The sequence below is a fragment of the Rhineura floridana genome, chromosome 20, assembly GCF_030035675.1.
Source record: "Rhineura floridana isolate rRhiFlo1 chromosome 20, rRhiFlo1.hap2, whole genome shotgun sequence".
NCBI lineage: Eukaryota > Metazoa > Chordata > Lepidosauria > Squamata > Rhineuridae > Rhineura > Rhineura floridana.
The window spans coordinates 16086981-16104886 of NC_084499.1; the positions used below are offsets into that span (position 1 = coordinate 16086981).

Consider the following 17906-nt stretch of genomic DNA (forward strand, 5'->3'; position numbering starts at 1 on the left):
GCTTGTGACCTGATCCAGTTTCTTAAAAACAAACAAACTTGTAGGAGAAATGTATCAATTTTTACTACTAATAAACCAGGTGTACTCTTTCTCAAGGTCTAATTTCAGTGACTGGTTCTTTCAGTGGTGTGGTCAAGGATGGAAAATTCGGCTGCTCTTATTGTGATCCTAACTTCAGTGGGCTTTTTAAGTGAACTGCATGCTCTGTTTTCCTTCAGTCCAATTTTCTTTCTTTTCTGAAACACACACACACGTATCTCAATCGTCCATTCCCTGGATTTTTCATGAGAGCTGGTGGGGGGGGGGAGATATTCAATTTTCTTTGCATTTTAATGAGAAACTCCCTAATTTGCACTTCTCAAACCTGTATGTGAAGCGGCACGCAGGTATCCTTTGAAATCCACAGTTCTCCAAATTTTGCCATGCAGTTTCCCAGCCAACCAGTGTGTACAGAAATGGATATATCAAGAGAAAGTGTGCATGAAATGCATATATTAATGAAAACATACAAAAATGCATTATATGAGGGGAAACCGCTTGCAAAATGTGTATATTAGTCAAACCTGTGTTGATTATGAGAAGTGGGTACTAAAACGCTAATTTTTCATGTGGATTTAAAAAAAAAATTACAAATTGCTACAGAAATGTGGAGAACCGAATTTAAGACTGGAAAAATGACTGGAACCTGAGAGAACTGAAATTGGTAAGATTGATCCATCCCTTGGGTGGGCCAGAGTTGTAGTCAGCAGACAGGGAGATACAGACCGAATCTCTCCATGTGGAGAATGTCAAAGATCCATCCCCCTGGGGTTCCTTGCCCTCTGTACTCCAAGGGGGTTCTTTGCTTCTGAGAACAGTCCCCACCCCACTGGGTTCCCACTTCTCAGGCACACTCCTCCCTTTCCACAGAAGAAATTATCCCTGGTATTCACTGCCACCACCCTTCTTTCTAAATTCTTCCCCTGAGTGAAGGGACCTCAGAGAACTATGTGATCTTAGAGGGATTTACCCTCACTAATCAATCCGTAGCGTTCAGCCTTCCAGCACTAGGTTTAGAATCCTTAGTTCCAAGCCAATACACACCTTTTATACAAAGATTGTTTATTTAAGAGTATATACGTTGGTATATACAAGAGGAGAAATAGCAGTTTGATTCCTTAAAGCTAATCACCCTCAGGCTACACACGGTCATTGGCATAACAAAAGGAGAGATGTTAAATAGAGACACGAAACAAAAGAAAGACTTATCCTAGCTAGGATCCTATACTTACATCCAGGTAACGCTATTCCTTTCTGGAGCAGCCGGGTTCCCAAACGGCTGTCCCTGTTACACATCAGCGAGTCGAGGTAGATGGAAGAAGAGGGAACTCCCTTTGGAAATAACCTTCTTCATATTTATGGGTTTCTTTTCCTCAACAAGGAGGGGCCCCCCGTAAATAGCCATATCCCGCCCCTGCTGGGGATCCCTTCCTTTGAAGTCTTTGAAGATTGAGAGAGCGAGACAGCATCATCCAGGAGTCCGATCTACAACATCCCCTCTTCCTGACTTTTAATCCCAGGAAGCTGATAAGGGGCAACACCTAAGAATCAGTTGCATTTCCTTGCAAGGTTGTAAATTGCATGTCTGACACTGAGCTTCAGATCTTCCCCAGCAGGGAATCTTAAGGAAGCCACAGGCTCCCAGAATTCTCTCTGGTTGCCTCACTTCAGCTTAACCAAAGTTAGCTATTCTTGACAGAGAAGGATTAAACTCCTCTCCATTCAAGGGATTGGGGGGGAGGGGAGAGGGAGGGTGACCATAATTATTGTTGGGTTTTTATAGCACTTCCCATCCCTTCCACTGCACCCCTGCAGTTTCTGAAGTTTCTCTAAATAAATAAGCTGCCCCAGGATAGACTATCCAGTGGAATCACACTGTCTATTCTGGATGTTGCATGCAACAGAATGAGAATGCTAAACTGGATACCGGAAGGGTTGTTTTTCAATGTTCAGCTATGCTAAAAAAACACACACATTAAAAATCTCCCTGTGAATAGAAATCTAGCCAAGCTGGCCAAAGGTCATGATGGAACCTGTCGTTCTGGTGTGATCCTTTTACCTTTTGCAGGCGGGGGGGGGGGGGGCAGAAGCATTCAAAACAGCAATCTTCCCCACCTGCTGCTTGAAGTGGTACAGCCCATCATCCAATCTCAATCCAACCCTGTCCTCCAACGTGTTTACACTAAGCCTCAGTAGCCATTGCAAGAGCCCTGTAGGGTAGGTCTGTATTACTGAAAATAAAAAGTCATTGCTGAGGCTGAGAGACACTGGCTTCCTTAGGACCACTTAGTTGCAGGGGGAGCCAACAATATGCCCTCCAGACATTTCTAGACTCCTGGCTGGAGATGAAGGGCAACATTTGGAGGGTGACTAACCATCAACACATATATTTGTGGTATGTTCAGCAGGCTGGCAGTTCAGCTCTTGAGAGGAAATTAAGAGCTGCATATGCAGACACCATAGTTCTGCCTTCTGGTGAATAAGCCAGCACTATGGTGACTTTCCTTTTTGCCTTTGATGAACCTGTTTCTTTTCAAGCCAGTCAATCGGAGAGAAAGAGAGCTGTCATAGCATGACTGACTGTAAACTCAGGGCAGCGCTATGGAGGCTCCAGCTCCAGGGCAGTGGAGAGACCCATCTGATCTCTGGGAGGCTGTTTTTTTACTTTCCACTGGTGCTAAATTGCAAGGCTGGGCTGTTTACTGGTTGTTTTGAAATTTATTTGGCCTTTCGGCCACCCACTTACTGGGACATTGTGTGGCAGGAACTCGTTCCCCGTCAGACTTCTCCTTGGGAGGCCTCAACAAAGTTCAGAGCACTTTCTGCCGGGGGTATGGGAAGTCCAGGCTCTCCAACCCACCCTCTGGGAGAAGCCAGAGGAAGGAACCTCATTAAGGCAATGCTTGGGTGCAGCCCGGTAAAGATTAATGGGGGCAGTTATTCATGGAGACACGTCTGTAATGGAACCATGAATTTCCAGAGGAATCTGCCTCCTGGAGTTGTTGCTACATTTCAGGAGGGAGCTGCAAGCTAAAAATTAATGCTGCTTAAATCATCGTCCCGAATGCCACGTGGCCACCTTCACAGCCTCTGCCTCAACTCGGAGCAGGCAAAGGGGTTTTACGATGCACCAAAGGAGGGGGGGCTCTCTCTGGAGGTTTCCTAAAAAGCAGCGGCTCTCAAACTTCCTGCTTTCAGGGATCCCTTCCTCCCCCCCATCCCAGTCAGCTTTGTTTGCTGAGGATCCTCTACACATCTCCTCCGGAACCTTGCCCCCTCCTTCCTGGCTTATTGCAGAGGATTATGGGAGTATCCATGGGGAGCATCAACAGTCTGTTGGCGGCCCGGCCTACTGGGTCATACCACTGTGTCATGTGGACTGAGACTGCATCCGAAAATGGATCAGCCCTCCCTCATGATAGCACGTGTCAAGGGAAGATCTGACACTGCTTTTCTGAGAAAATGTGGCCGCCGCTATTGACCTTCTCACTGGAGAACCCTTGATACGCTTCTGTTCCCCCAGAAGGTGGTCTGCAAACCACGGCTATGAAGTGCTGAACCCCCAAAACAAGTTACAACGGCAATAACCAGAGGGTGACGGGGAGACTCTGGTTCAGGATTAAAAGGAAAGGCACAGAATTTTGGCTTTCTTTTCCAAGGTCCTAGGCCATATGGCCACAGATAAGTCTTGAAGATGGTAATAAAATCTTAATAGCCATAGCAAGTCTCAGTTGTCTGACACTAGGATGCAGGGTGTCGCGTTCAGGACCTGTCTGGCTTTTCTGCTTTCACCTGGCATGGCCCATGCATTTCCAAGCTTCCCGCCACAGCCATATGGACTAGAAACTTACTTTTTATAAAAATGTAGTAATAGCTTTCTCAGGACAGTGAATTCTATGCCTTGTAACGAATAAATTACCTACCGCAAATGGGCTTGTCTACTGCAATTCCTCACAGCAAGGTTGTCACATTGAGTCGACGTATGCAGCAAAATGAGACGACAGACTCCAAAGGCGGGTGGGGACGTGCCTCTTTGAATGCTCTACCATGCAAAATAATAATAATACTGTTCATAATAAATCCTGCAAGGAGAAAACTGCATCCACAGGGGTTGTAGACTAGCCTGCCCAACCCTCATTTGTGCTAGTTTTCTGCCAGTAAGGAGTTGCCTGAGAGTATTCTGAGGCATATGCTAAAATAACCTTCCCCAACCTAGTGCCCTCCTCGTGTTTTGGTCTACAGGACCAAGGATGTGTTGGCTGGGGCTGATGGGAGTTGTAATCCAAAGCATCTGGAGGGCACCAGGTGGGGAAGATGCGGTAGAGTGTACTTTCAGGATACTGGCCAGACCTGTTGGACAAAAAGACTGATGTAGCAGAGTCGCTTCTCCTATTTTGGGACTGTACCACCTCAGTCTGCTGAGGGAAGCTGCAGTGGTTCAGTATTTTCCACTACCTTGGTACTCTACCGCCTCAGACTGCTGCAGGTCCAGGCCTAGCCTTAGGGAGGCTGAGGTGGTAGAGTCCTTTCCAGCACCTGAGGACTCTACCGCCTCAGACTGCTGCAGGTCCAAGCCTAGTCTGGGGAAGGCCAGCCTTTGGAGCCAGCACAGAGACGGATCTTATCACACACCCTTGCCCAGCCCACTCCTTCCTTGGGAGGCAGGCAGAGAGCTGGCTGCCTCCAGGCCAGGTGAGCAAATGGTTAAAGCAGGACTCCTTGTCGTACTTTATTCTTCCTCCACACCTCTTGCCTTAAATGTAAAAACCTCAACAGGGTGATGTTGGCTATAAAAACCCCTAAGCATGATTTGTGAACTCTCCCAGCCTTGGTAATCTCATCAGAGTAATGGGATTATATTTCAAATCGCTGCGGCCTGTTCATTACACATTTAAACTCCTTTTGACAGAGGAAAAGTTAAATAAAATGTGCGCGTCAACCGTGGTTGACTTTCCTGGCTCTCTCTCTTGATTAGGCAAACAGACGCTCAGCTCCAAAATGAAAAAATAATGCCCTCATTTATTCACTTTTTCTGACAAGTCACAATAGATTTAAAAGGGAAAAAACAGCAAATGAGGAGGGCTGCCATCAGGTGTGCCGAGGGGAGAGGACCCGGGCGAAGTTAGCATCTCCTCCCGAGAGATGTTTGGGAACAAGCAAGCCCATCCCAGGGAAGGTGTGGCTAATTCCCACTGTGACTACTGCCAGATTCATTTCTCCAAGGATCTTGACAAAGGATGAAGGATTATTCCTGCCCTGGCTTGTCCTTTGCGGGTTTCTTTAGCCGCCCACACTGAATTGCTTTGGTCTCATGATTTCTGTCAAAAGAGATTGTGTATCTAACTTAGGACTTAGAGCAGTTGCTGGATCAGGCCTATCTAGTCCAGCAATCCACAGTGGCCAACCAGATGCCTACAAAAAGCCCACTGGTGGGGCACTGAAGGCAATAGCCCTCTCCTACAGTTGCTTTTTGGCAATTGGCATTCAGAGGTAGAGTGCTCCTGAACCTGGAAGCTCCCTTAACTGTCATGGTTAGTAGCCATCAATATGTCTACTCTCCACGAGTGTGTCTAAAACCCCTTTTCATACGGTCATAAAAAGAGTTCCGCTGGAGCAGGTCAAAGAGATATCTGGCCTATAGAACTCTTTTAATAGCTAAAAGATTTGACACTAAAAGATATTCTATGTTACACACTGGAACTTAAGAAGAGAGACAGAATAATTAGACTAAACACTGACTTTTGTTTTACATTTTATTTATTACCTTTGTTGTAATTCTGGGGCATTTCTCTCACGTGTTTGATATTTAGGATTTTTAGCCTTTTTTAAAAAGCAAAATTATTAAAAAATAATTGGAACAAAATATGTCTAGTCCAGCATCCGGCTTTGCAAAGCAGCCAACCAGATGCCTTTGAGAAGCCCACAAGGAGGACATGAGCACAATAGCCTTTTTCCATGATTTGTCCTCAGTATCTATTACTCAAAGGTAGCCTGCCCCTGCACATTGAGGGTCTATTTAACTATTATGATTACTGACTCATCAGCAAATATTCTCCTTCTCCAAGGATTAATCTAATTCCCTTTTAAAGCCATTTAAAACTGGTGGCCATCACCAAATATCGGGGTAGCAAATCATACATGAACTAGCAGTCTTGTTTGGGAATTCTAAGAAACCCCCTCCCCCCAAAAAATCAGTGTATTTTGGAAATCAGTACTTAAAATTAGTGCAGGTTTGAAAGGTTCAGCCCAACATCTTGATTCAAAATGGTGCCCAATTGTATCCAAACAGATGAAAACTTGCTCTTTGGTCTTTGTAACAAACATGCAAAATTTGGACACAAAAGTTTCAGAGGTGTTCAAATGCACAGCGATCAATCAACTTTCCAAAATATATTATACTAGATTATGCACTGTAGGAACAAAACCTTTTATCTGTCCCGAATCCGTGGCTACTCAGTTTTTTTGGTACCACCAAGTTTTAGTATCACGGAGGGGACGGTCTCTCTTGCTTTATTTTCTCCAAACCCTGAATAATTTTATAAACTGCCCTGCCGTGTAAGACACATCTGCACACATCTGCAAGGTGGTGGTGACAAGAGAGGGGGCCTTTTCTTTAGTAGCTTCCCAGCTGTTGAATGCTGGCCCCAGGGAGACCTGTCTGGCGCCAAGCTTGTCATCATTTCAGCACCAAGGAAAGTCATTTTTGTTTTCCCAAGCATTTGGGCAGCACCAATGATAGGATGTTTTCACTGCAGTTATGTTTTTAATACATACATCTATTTTTGTTACTGTATTTTATTCTTCTTGTAAATTGTTTTGGGACTTTTGGTTGTGGGAAGCAATGTTTAAATTAAACAAGCCTTTCCTTGAACACAAACCTGTTTCCAAACACCTCCCATAAAAGAGGACTTTTCCTGGGGTAGCTTTTAGGCCTCAAGCCAGGTCTGTTTTGTCAATATTTCCTTAGCATGGTCTGAGCCACAAGAGATTTTGCCAGCTATTAGAATGTGAGCTGGGAAATCCACAATTCAAATACAACACCTTATTTGGCCTTAGCCATGCACTCACTAGGTCAGCGATAGCCAACAAGGCACCCTCCAGATGTTGCTGGACTGCAACCCATCAGCTCCAGCCTGCGTGGCCAACTATCAAGGGTGATGGGAGCTGGAATCTAATAACAACATCTGGAGGGCATTACATTGGTTACCCCTGCAGCTAATTGGCCCAAAGCAAGCCGGTGGCTCTCAGCCTCATCTCCTCCATCTGCAATGGCTTTTAAAATTATTTTTAATAATACAGACCTACCCTACAGGGCTGTTGTATTGGCTTTAAAAGGGAATTAGATTAATTCTTGGTGCGGGGGAAAAGGGTCCGCTGATGGGTTAGTATCCATAATAGCTATACAGACCCTCCATATGAAAGGACAGTCTACCTTTGAATACGAGATGCAGAGGATGGATAAAAAACTATTGTGCTCACATCCTGCTTGTGGCATTCCCAGAAGCACCTGGGAGGCAGGATACTGGACTAGATGTATCTTCTTTTTTCAATTAATGTGTATTAATTTTGGTGTTTGTTTTTTGAAAAAGGCTACAAATCCTAAAGAACAAACACAGGAGAGACACAACAAAGGCAAGTAAAAATAAATACAAAGGAAAGCACGTCAGTGTTTCAGCTGATTACTTAGTCCCTCAACAGCTTCCATGTTGCTTTTGCCCAGGAAGGTGGCCACGGAGGGACTAAGCCGAGGACTACAGGAAGAGGAAGGAGCAGCCCCTTACAGCAGGGGTACCCAAAGTGAGGCCCTGCAGATGTTTCTTGGGCTCCAGCCCCCCTCAGCTCCACCCAGCACGGCCAATCTTCAGGGGTGATGGGAGTTGCCATCCCAACCGGATCTGGAGAGCACCACTCTGGTGACCCCCGGCTGAAAGATTATATTCAGAGTATGAACTTCTAAGCTTACAGCCTTACTACCCTGAACCCGCCTGATGTGGGAAGCTAGGCAGGGTCAGGCCTGGTTATTACTTGGATGGGAAAACGCCTGGGAATACCGGGTGCCGTAGGCTTGGAGGAAGGCAATGGCAAACCACCTCTGAATACCTCTTACCGTGAAAACCCTGTGAATACATCCAAAAAAGATTCATAGGGTCGCCATAAGTCACAATTGACTTGAAGGCATATCACAACAATGAACTTCTAACAAAGGGATGCGTGAGAGAAGTATGTTTCCTGATGAGAATCTGCATTTGGCTCTGTAGGAACTAGGGGTGGGTGAATCCAGTAATTTCAGTTTCCCTTTGTTCCTCCAGCCTTCTTCAGTTTTTCACATTTCCACATTTTGTGGTTTTTTAAACAAAACTTCTCGTGAAAATTCTTCAGCATTTTAGTGTGATTTTCTCCTAGCGGACACATTCTGACAAGCAATTTTGCCTAATGACACATTTTTTGCAAAGCAGTTTTCCTGAATATAATGGAGTTTGGTACGTTATTCCAGTAATATACTGTATGCACATGTTACATTCTCCAGTAACATGGAGAAATGCATTACTAAATTCTGATTAAGTGCACAGTTTTGAAGGATGGCTCCATTTTTGGTCCATGTATTGTTTTCAAATGAGGTCGGTTCACCTTTAAATACAAACTGAATCAAATTTCTGTCCGCATCCCTAATGGAAATTACCTTTCATTTTTTAAGCTGAGGGTGTACTGGAATGCACGTTTGCCCTGGTACGTAGAGGCAGAAGGATCTGTCCATTTCTGTTCTCTCTGTTTCTCATGTTTTCCAATCTAAAATTCAGTTCTCTGCATTCACAGCCATTTGCAGATTTCCTTTGGGGGGGAAAGAAAAAATTAGAGAAAATCCTCCAGCATTTTAGTGCAAATTTCTCCTCCTTGGGTGTTAGAACAAATTAAACCAGAACTGTCACTAGAAGCTAAAAGGATGAAACTGAGGTTATCATACTTTGGACACATCATGAGAAGACATGATTCACTAGAAAAGACAATAATGCTGGGAAAAACAGAAGGGAGTAGAAAAAGAGGAAGGCCAAACAAGAGATGGATTGATTCCATAAAGGAAGCCACAGACCTGAACTTACAAGATCTGAGCAGGGTGGTTCACGACAGATGCTCTTGGAGGTCGCTGATTCATAGGGTCGCCATAAGTCATAATCAACTTGGAGGCACATAACAACAACAAACACATCTTCGTCTGCAGTTTTGACTAATGTACACATTTTTGGAAGCCATTTTTCCTAAGGTAATGGATGTTTCTTTGCTGTTTTCACTAACATATTCCTTTTTATGCACACTTTTGCCTAATACATACATTTTTTGTAAATACCGTTTGGTTAGAGAACTGCATTGCAAAATTCGCATAAGTGCAACTTTCAAAAGATGGCCGATTTTTGGGTTCTCATGTTTTTTCGGAAAGTGCGGATTTGACAGATTCGCCTTAAATGCGAACTAAGTTCGTTGCCCATCCCTACTTGTACGCACAGCAAGCGCAGGAAAGGAATACAGTGCCGTGAGCCCCTTGAGTCGTCGATGAAGGACATCAGACCTCGGGGCACAGGGAACACCTCTCGCCGGCATCTGGGGGACTGCCCCCAATTGCGGGGATTGTGCCGCTTTGGTAGCAAAAAGCGACTCTTTACTTGGGTATGTTACCAGAATAGCATTTTGGGGACAAGAGAAGGTAGCAGAAGCCCTCCCCTGCACCCCCACCCCCAAGGAGCTGCAGACGGCGTTTCTGTTCTGCTGTGGCAGCGATTGCAGCCATCTCCAAAGCTGGCTTAATTAGTGGGTCCCCTGTGACAAGTTCCAGCAGCACAAGCTGAAATCTGTCTGCTCTGAATTTTGCTAATTACCTGAATAGGTTGTAATTCCAGCTACACACCCCTCAACTCCCCCCCCCCCGAGATGGGAGGGCCGCTGGAATTTTAGCATAGCGAAAGCCTCCGCCAGCTCTCCCCTGCTAACTTGCAAAAGCGACTGCTGGGCCTCTGAACAGGCCAGTGATGCTGGCATCATGATAGCTGAGCTGGTGGTTGCCCCCAAAAGGGATGAAAGATCAACCGTCAACTTGCAAACAAGGCTTGCTTTTTCTTGCTTTCTCCCTTCCTTTGGATTCTTTCTACTTTCTAAAGAGGTTTGGCAAATCTTTCACCTGGCCACAGTGATCCACTGCTTTGGTAACTTCCCGGCTAGATTACTGCAATGTGTTATACTTGGGGCTGCCGTTGGAGACTGGATGTTTCAATTAGGATGCTTTTTCCCGACCTTAAGTACAGTTCTCCACATTTCCACATCTGTTTGCAAAAACTTTTTTAAAAAATCCTTATGAAAATTCATCAGCATTTTAGTGCACAAACGGTGCTATACTGGGCCAAATCGTTGGCCCATCTAACTCAGTAGTGTCTGCACTGACTGGCAGCCGCTTTGCAGGGTTTTAGGCAAGGAGTGTCTCCCAGTCCTACCTAGTGATGCCGCCAGGAGACCACCTGCCACTGAGCTGCACCCTTTCCCCGAATTTCTCCTAATATACAAATTTTTGTATGCCACTTTGCTTAATATATCACACATTTGTAAGTTGCTTTCTCTAATATTTGTATTTCTGCACACATTTTACCCTAGCACATGCATTCTTATGTACATTATTTGGCAGGAGAGCAGCAGTGCCAAATTTGGAGAAGTGAGGATTTATTTATTTATCTAAAATATTCCTATCCCGCCCTTCTACCCTACAATAGGGCACTCAGGGAGCCTACAATAAAATAGCACACATATATAGTAAAATACACAATAAAAACACAAACATTACAGCAAACTAAAATGCATAAAACAATTAAAATACATACAATGCATTATGCAATCGTGAAGAACGGCTGTGTTTCCGTTTGCATACTGTTGCAGCAGACACGGTGGGTTCGCCTTGAAGTGCAAATTTTTATTGTTTTCAACGTCTTCATCTATTTATTTATACAGCGCCATCAGATGCACATGGCACTGTGCGTAAAATAAAGCAATGAAAATTAGCTGAACTGAATCCCCCCCTCCTCTCTGCTTCTGAATAGACATGTATAGGACTGAGCAATGAGAGGATATGTCCGTCCCCCACAGTTAATCGCCTTTTCCCCCCCCTCCGTCCGTGACTGATGAATAAAGACTGGTGTTGCAAGAAGGTAACAGGGCCTGTCCTGTGCTGTGTCGTTCGGGCCGTGGCCATAATCTTCCGACAGAAAGGAATTCTGGGGGGGCTCCATTAGGAAGCTGAGATGCCAGATAATTAGAAATACCCGGGCAAACTCCGTTATTGTCAAGAGGATGCAGCCTCGTACAGTAATGAAGCAATTATTAATGAGCAGCGGCAAGGTTGTCATTAATTTCAGCTTTTAAGGATCATGGACTAAGGCACGTTAAATGCTAAAACGCAGGCAGAGTGACGCAGTGATTTATAAATGGGAGAGTGGCTGCAGCTGAGCAGGGCTGTGCCCACTGCCGTGTGGAACCAGGGGAACCTGCGAGAGCTGGCACGGAAGGAAGCGCTTACTATCCCTGGGTAGTTTCTCAGGAGAGTGGTGTTGGGGCTATTGGGGAAGGGCCGCAGCTCAGCAGAACGTCAATCCCCAGCATCTGCTATTCAGAATCATGAGGACCGGAGTCTTACTTTACTTTTAGATGAAGGACAATAACTCCGTTGCAGAAGGTCCCAGGTTCAATGCCCCTGGCATCTCCATGTAGGACTAGGAGAGAATCCTGCTTGAAATACTGGAAAGCCGCTGCCAGTCAGTGTAGACAATACTGAGCTACATGGACCAATAGCCTGACTCAGTATAAGCCAGCTTTCTATGTTGCCTAACTTTGGGGGAGGGTTGCAGCTCAATGGTAAAGCAACTGCTTTGCATGCAGAAGGTCCCGGGTTCAATCCCAGGCATCTCCTATTCAAAATCATGACGTCCGGAGTCTTTACTTTTAGATGGACAAGAATTCAGTGGCAGAGCGCCTGCAGTTGCATGCAGAAGGTCCCGGATTCAGTCCCCAGCATCTTCAAGTAGGCCCGGGGGATGCTCCAGCTTGAAATCCTACAGAGCCCCTGGCAGTCAGTGTGGACAATGTTGAGCTGTGGACCAACAGTCTCACTCAGTAGAAGACATCATCCCATCTTCCTGTGTCTGAAAGCCTCGCCCTCCTATTGCCAGATCCACATGGGTTGGCTTCATATACACAGTGTTAAAAAAACCCCACAAGGGTCCTCAGCTCCAGTAGATGACGAGGAAGCCACAAAGATATTCCCCCCCAAAAAAAGTTTAAAGCAGGTGTGAAGAACCTTTGGCCCACCAGATGTTGCTGAACCACAACTCCCATCATCCCTGGCCATTGGCCATGCTTGCCGCAGGGGCAGATGGGAGTTGTAGTCCAGCAATATCTAGAGGGCCAAAGCTTCCCCACAACTGATGTAAAGGTATATTAACTTGGATTGTGGATGCTGCTCATAACTCCTCTCTGCCAGAGGTGGGGAACTTTTGGCCTCCTTGACTCCAGCTCCCATCGTCCCCAGCTGGCACGGCCAGTGATGGGAGTTATAGCCCAACAACATCCCTGTTCTAGCCCAGCACTGCTTACTCTGACTGGCAGCTGCTCTCCCAAATATCACGGTCAAGAATGTCTCCCAACCCTCCTACCCCAAGATCCTAATGTGTTTATTTCCTTGCATTTAGATCCTGCCTTTTTTCCATCAGGGAATCCAAGGCAGTGTACAGCTGATCTCCAGGGGGCCACCCATCCAGGCCCTGACCAGACACAGGCGCTGCCTTCAGACCTTGGAGATTTATTTATTTATTTAAGACATTTATATGCTGCTTAGTCATTAGCACTTCTAAGCAGTGTACATAAAAATAAACCACACCGAAAACAAAACAATTAAAAGGTATCATAAAACTGAAGATTACTTTAAAATGCCTGCTGGAACAAACTCTTAGCCATGTATAGGGATGGGGGAAGAAATTCAATGCAGTTTGCATTTAAAGCCGAATCAAATCTGCACTTTCTGAAAAAAATTATGTGCCTTCAAGTCGATTACAACTTATGGCAACCCTATGAATCAACAACCTCCAGTATAAACCACCCTGTTCAGGTCATGTAAGTTCAGGTCTGTGGCTTCCTTTATGGAATCAATCCATCTCTTGTTTGGCCTTCCTCTTTTTCTACTCCCTTCTGTTTTTCCTAGCATTATTGTCTTTTCCAATGAAACATGGCTTCTCATTATGTATCCAAAGAATGATAACCTCAGTTTCATCATTTTAGTTTCTAGTGATAGTTCTGGTTTAATTTGATCTAATACCCAGTTATTTGTCTTTTTCACAGTCCATGTTATCCGTAAAACTCTCCTCCAACACCACATTTCAAGAGTTGATTTTTCTCTTATCCACTTTTTTCACTGTCCAACTTTCACATCCATACATAGAGATCAGGAATACCACGGTCTGAATGATCCTGACTTTAGTGTTCAGTGATACATCTTTGCATTTGAGGATCTTTTCTAGTTCTCTCATAGCTGCCCTCCCCAGTCCTAGCCTTCTTCTGATTTCTTGACTATTGTCTCCATTTTGGTGAATGGCTGTATGAGGACCAAAACATAGCCACCCTTCAAAATTCACAGTTATCCAAATCTGCGAAGCTCTTCTCCATCTAAGCAATGTTTGCAAAACTGCTTGCTTTAGAGGAAAGTGGACATAAAAATAAATATATGAGTGAAAATATACAAAATGCATTACATTAGGAGACGTTGCTTGCAAAAATGCAGCAGTGTGTACAACAATATGTTTAGGAAGAGAAATTCTTGCTAGGATGCTGGAGAATTTTCATGTGGAAATCGCAAATTGCTGCAAAAATGTGGAGCACCAAATTTGAGATTGGAAAAATTAGAAACTGAGAGAAACTAAATTAGTGGATCCTTCCATCCCTAGTCATGCGCCTGAAGTTAGCAAGGAGGAGGGTGCCTATTTAACCTCAGTAAGGAGAAAGTTCTCACACTTGGGCTCACAACACTGAATGCACAGCTTTGAGTCGTTACGAGCCATGCATCTGACCCAAGGGGGCCCCACCAACCAAGACTCCCCTGAAGATCTCAGTGATCGGGGCTGGGATATAAAGGATCAGGCGGTCCTTAAGATATCCTGGGCCCAAGTTGTTAAGGACCTTGTAAGTTAATACAAGAACCTTGAACCTGGCCCGGGAACATGTGTGTAGCCAGTGTACACAGTTAAGCACCGGACTTATGGGTTGGTGGTAGTCTGCCCCCATCAATAGTCTAGCTGTAGCATTTTGCACCAGCTGGAGCTTCCAGGCCAGGTGCATGGGTAGCCCCACAGAGAGCATGCTGGTGCTCTTGATAAAACCTGGGCCCTTCTCTGTGCCATGCATGAGCTCCACCACTGAGCTAGGGTCCAGTCCCCAAATGCTGTGGACCAGCCACCTGATGCAGCTTCAGGAAACACTCATGATCCCCTCTCCTCTCTGCCTGAAATGCACATTCATTTTCTCCACACGGGGCTTTTGAAGGGGCAATGCATCTTCTGCTCCGCTACCTCTCCTTCCTTTGTGCTGGAATGCATCAAGGCGTCTGCAGGCCTGGCAAGGTGTTCAGCATGTACGCACGCGTGTTTCTCTCTCTTGTTCCTGTCATCTGCCATAATTCCTGAGGGCCGGCGTCTTGCTGATTCGTGCATAAGCAATGAGTGCAATCCACCTGCGTTCGGAGTTCGGGGTGCCCTGATCTGGGACTGTCAGGCCGGAGTATTTCAATGCCTTCCCCGATTAGGCGGAATTGACAGGCCCTGAAAAGCAACAGATTTGCATGGCGTGTGACAATTAACAGCAGGGACTGGCGTGGAGTGCAACGCCTGTTCATCTGCAATGTAGCACTTTTTGCGTGGCTAGAGAGACAGAGAGACCCTGTTCAGAATTTGAATTCCTTGATTTTATTCCTTTTCTCTTGTCGTGGAAAGGAGGCCAAATTAAAGAATTCAAGGGCCACCCAGTTCAGCGGGGATTATTGTTGACTGGTTCGGAAAACAAATCTAGGAAGCAGCTTTATACCAAATCAGACCATTGGCAAGCTCCATATCATCTAAGGTGACTGGCAGCAGCTCTCTGGGGTTTCTCTGTGATGGCTGTGCTGTGCCTCCACGGCCAGAGGCGGCATGCTTCCAAATACGTTGCTGGAAACCACAGGAGGGGAGAGTTGCTCTTACGCTCAGGTCTTGCTTGGGGACTTCCCATTGGGGCATCTGGGTGGCCACTGTGAGAACAGAAGGATGGACTAGATGGTCTCTTGGCCTGAGCCAGCAGCCGGGCGCTTCTTAGGCAGGAGAGCTGAGAATGCAACCTCCTTACCCAGAGGCAAAAAGCCCCTGCAAACCAGTTCCTGGGAATCTCAAGTGAGGAGAGTGTCACTGTGGCCAGGGCCTGCTTGGGGGTTTCCCATTGGGGCCTCTGGCTGTGAGAACAGGGCGCTGGAGTAGGTGAGCCATTGGCCCGATCCGGCAGCGCTCTTCTTAGGGTCTTACGTTTCAGGCAAGGATCTCTCTGATGCCATCAGGGATTCCCATAGTCATGGAATAGTAGAGTGGGCAGGGGCCTATAAGGCCATCAAGTCCAACCCCCTACTCCTTGAACCTGGGGCCTTCTGCGTGCAAAGCAGATGCTCCACCACTGAGCTATATGGCCTTTCCCACAAAGCAGGTGCCTTGGTGTGGGTCAGGTCACCGCCCTAGACAGCCCAGTATTTTTTGCTTTCGGTCATCCACAGGCTCCAAGGCAAGCTTCTTCAACACCCCCACAACCTGACATCTTTTCTCACTGGAGATGCCAGAGATTTGACATGGATCCTTGCCTGTGCAACGCATGGGCTTTACTGCTGAGCCGGATTTGCCCACCAGCACCACCCAGGCCTGAGGTTTCCACCAGCGCCATAGATTAGAGAGTCCCCTTGATTTGAGTGTGGACCACGGCAGGGAAGAGGAACTTCTGGAAGTCCAGGTGTTGCTGGACCACAACTCCCATCAGGCCTAGCTGTTGGGCAGGGATGATGGGAACTGTAGTCCAGCAACATCGGAAGGGCCACAGGTTTACCACCCGTGAACCAAAGAGTCCACTCCATATAGCCCACGAAGGCTGATGCCACAATGGGTTTGCTGGTCTTTAAGGTGCCCCAAAATTCTAGTTTTACTTCCGCTCAAAATGCTTGACGGACAAAACAGCCTGACCTGCTGTTAAGGCAGCTTTCAGTGTTCCTCTTTTATTCAAATTTCCTTTGCGAGCTGTTCTCCCCTGCTTTTGTTCTGTCGCCAGCAAGCCCTTCTCCAACCTTCCAGTTATCGGAGTTTATTTATAATGAATCAAATATGTTTTTAAGCTGCCTCTTTCCACACTTCAGGCCTGCTCTTTCGCTGCCACTTTAACTTAATTAGGGAGGCTCCCTTGCTAGAGAGAGAGAGAGAGCATAAAGTGCCTCTCAGAAGGAGTCAAATCTACCAACCTGAAGAGCTGTTGTCGGTCAGATCTGCACTTTTCAATTTATGGCCCCGGCACGTTCATTTGGAAAATGGCCATGCCTTCCCGGTTGCTGAGTGCAGGGCTAATGCGAAGGCGTTCAAATTAATAGCGCCTCACACCTTTCATTATTATGATTAAATGAAGGGCCAGGGATTGATGGATTCACTTGCTGGGAAACCTGAGAGCCTACAAGAGGTGGGGTGTGCATTTTCATTTGGTTGGTTTGTGATGTCAACCTGGGATGCGAGGAGAAATTTGGCATCTAAGTCCCAAAACAATACACAAACCAAAACTCTGCTACCCTCCAGATGTTCTCCAGATGCACTTATCCAGATGTTGTGGTGCAGTTTTGCAACCAAACCATGTGTATGTTAGGGGTACACATGCATAGAAATGCATATGTTCATTAAATGCATTATACAGCAGGGAAAATGGACTGCAAAAACGTGCATGTTAGGAGAAATGCTGATGAATTTTCATGAGGGCTTTTATTTTTAAAAAATTCGTAAACCAACGTGGAAATGTTGCAAATTAAACTTAGGGTTAGAATAATGAGAAACGGAAATGGAAAGATGTCAACCCAGAAAAAGCCAAGATGGAGTCTTGGCCTGGTATCAGACATTCTGAGCAATCCTTCCGTCTCCTGATCCGAAGGGGTCTTCTTGGCCACCAAAAGGCTCCGCTGCCATCATGCTGCCTTGGGGACTAAGTCCCATTGAACTCAGTGAGCAAACATGCATGGATAAGAAAAAACAAGGGCTTGGAGGTGGGATAAGGCAGAGGACACAAGCAGCCAGTGGCACTGTCAGAGCTGGACTTGGGACAGCGAAAAAGACAAATAATTGGGTGTTTTGTTGTTATATCCCTTCAAGTCAATTATGACTTATGGTGGCCCCATGAAGCAGTGACCTCCAATAGCTTCTAGTGATAGTTCTGGTTTAATTCATTCTAACACCCAATTATTTCTGTTTTTCACAGTCTATGGTATACGTAAAGCTCCCTCCAACACCACATTTCAAATGAGTTGATCTTTCTCTTATCTGCTCTTTCACTGTCTAGCTTTCACATCCATATATGGAGATCGGGAATACCATGGTCTGAATGATCCTGACTTTGGTGTTCAGTGACACAGCTGTTCATTTGAGGACCTTTTCTAGTTCTCTCATAGCTGCCCTCCCCAGGCCTAGTCTTCTTCTGATTTCTTGACTATTGTCTCCATTTTGGTTAATGACTGTGCCAAGGTATTGATATTCCTTGACAAGGTCAATGTCCTCGTTGTCAATTTTAAAGTTACATAAATCTTCTCTTGT

General features: G+C 45.7%; 1 long non-coding RNA gene across 2 annotated transcripts in view; it reads right to left on the reverse strand.

Moving 5' to 3' along the window:
- The window catches only part of LOC133373796 (uncharacterized), a 93059-nt gene that overhangs the window by 21519 nt on the left and 53634 nt on the right, over window positions 1-17906 (reverse strand). For both annotated transcript variants that reach the window (XR_009759755.1, XR_009759754.1), the window contains exons 2-3: window positions 8720-8868; window positions 3963-4081 (exon numbers count right to left, since the gene is read on the reverse strand). This is a non-coding gene — a long non-coding RNA (uncharacterized LOC133373796). The remainder of the gene's footprint in view (window positions 1-3962; window positions 4082-8719; window positions 8869-17906) is intronic.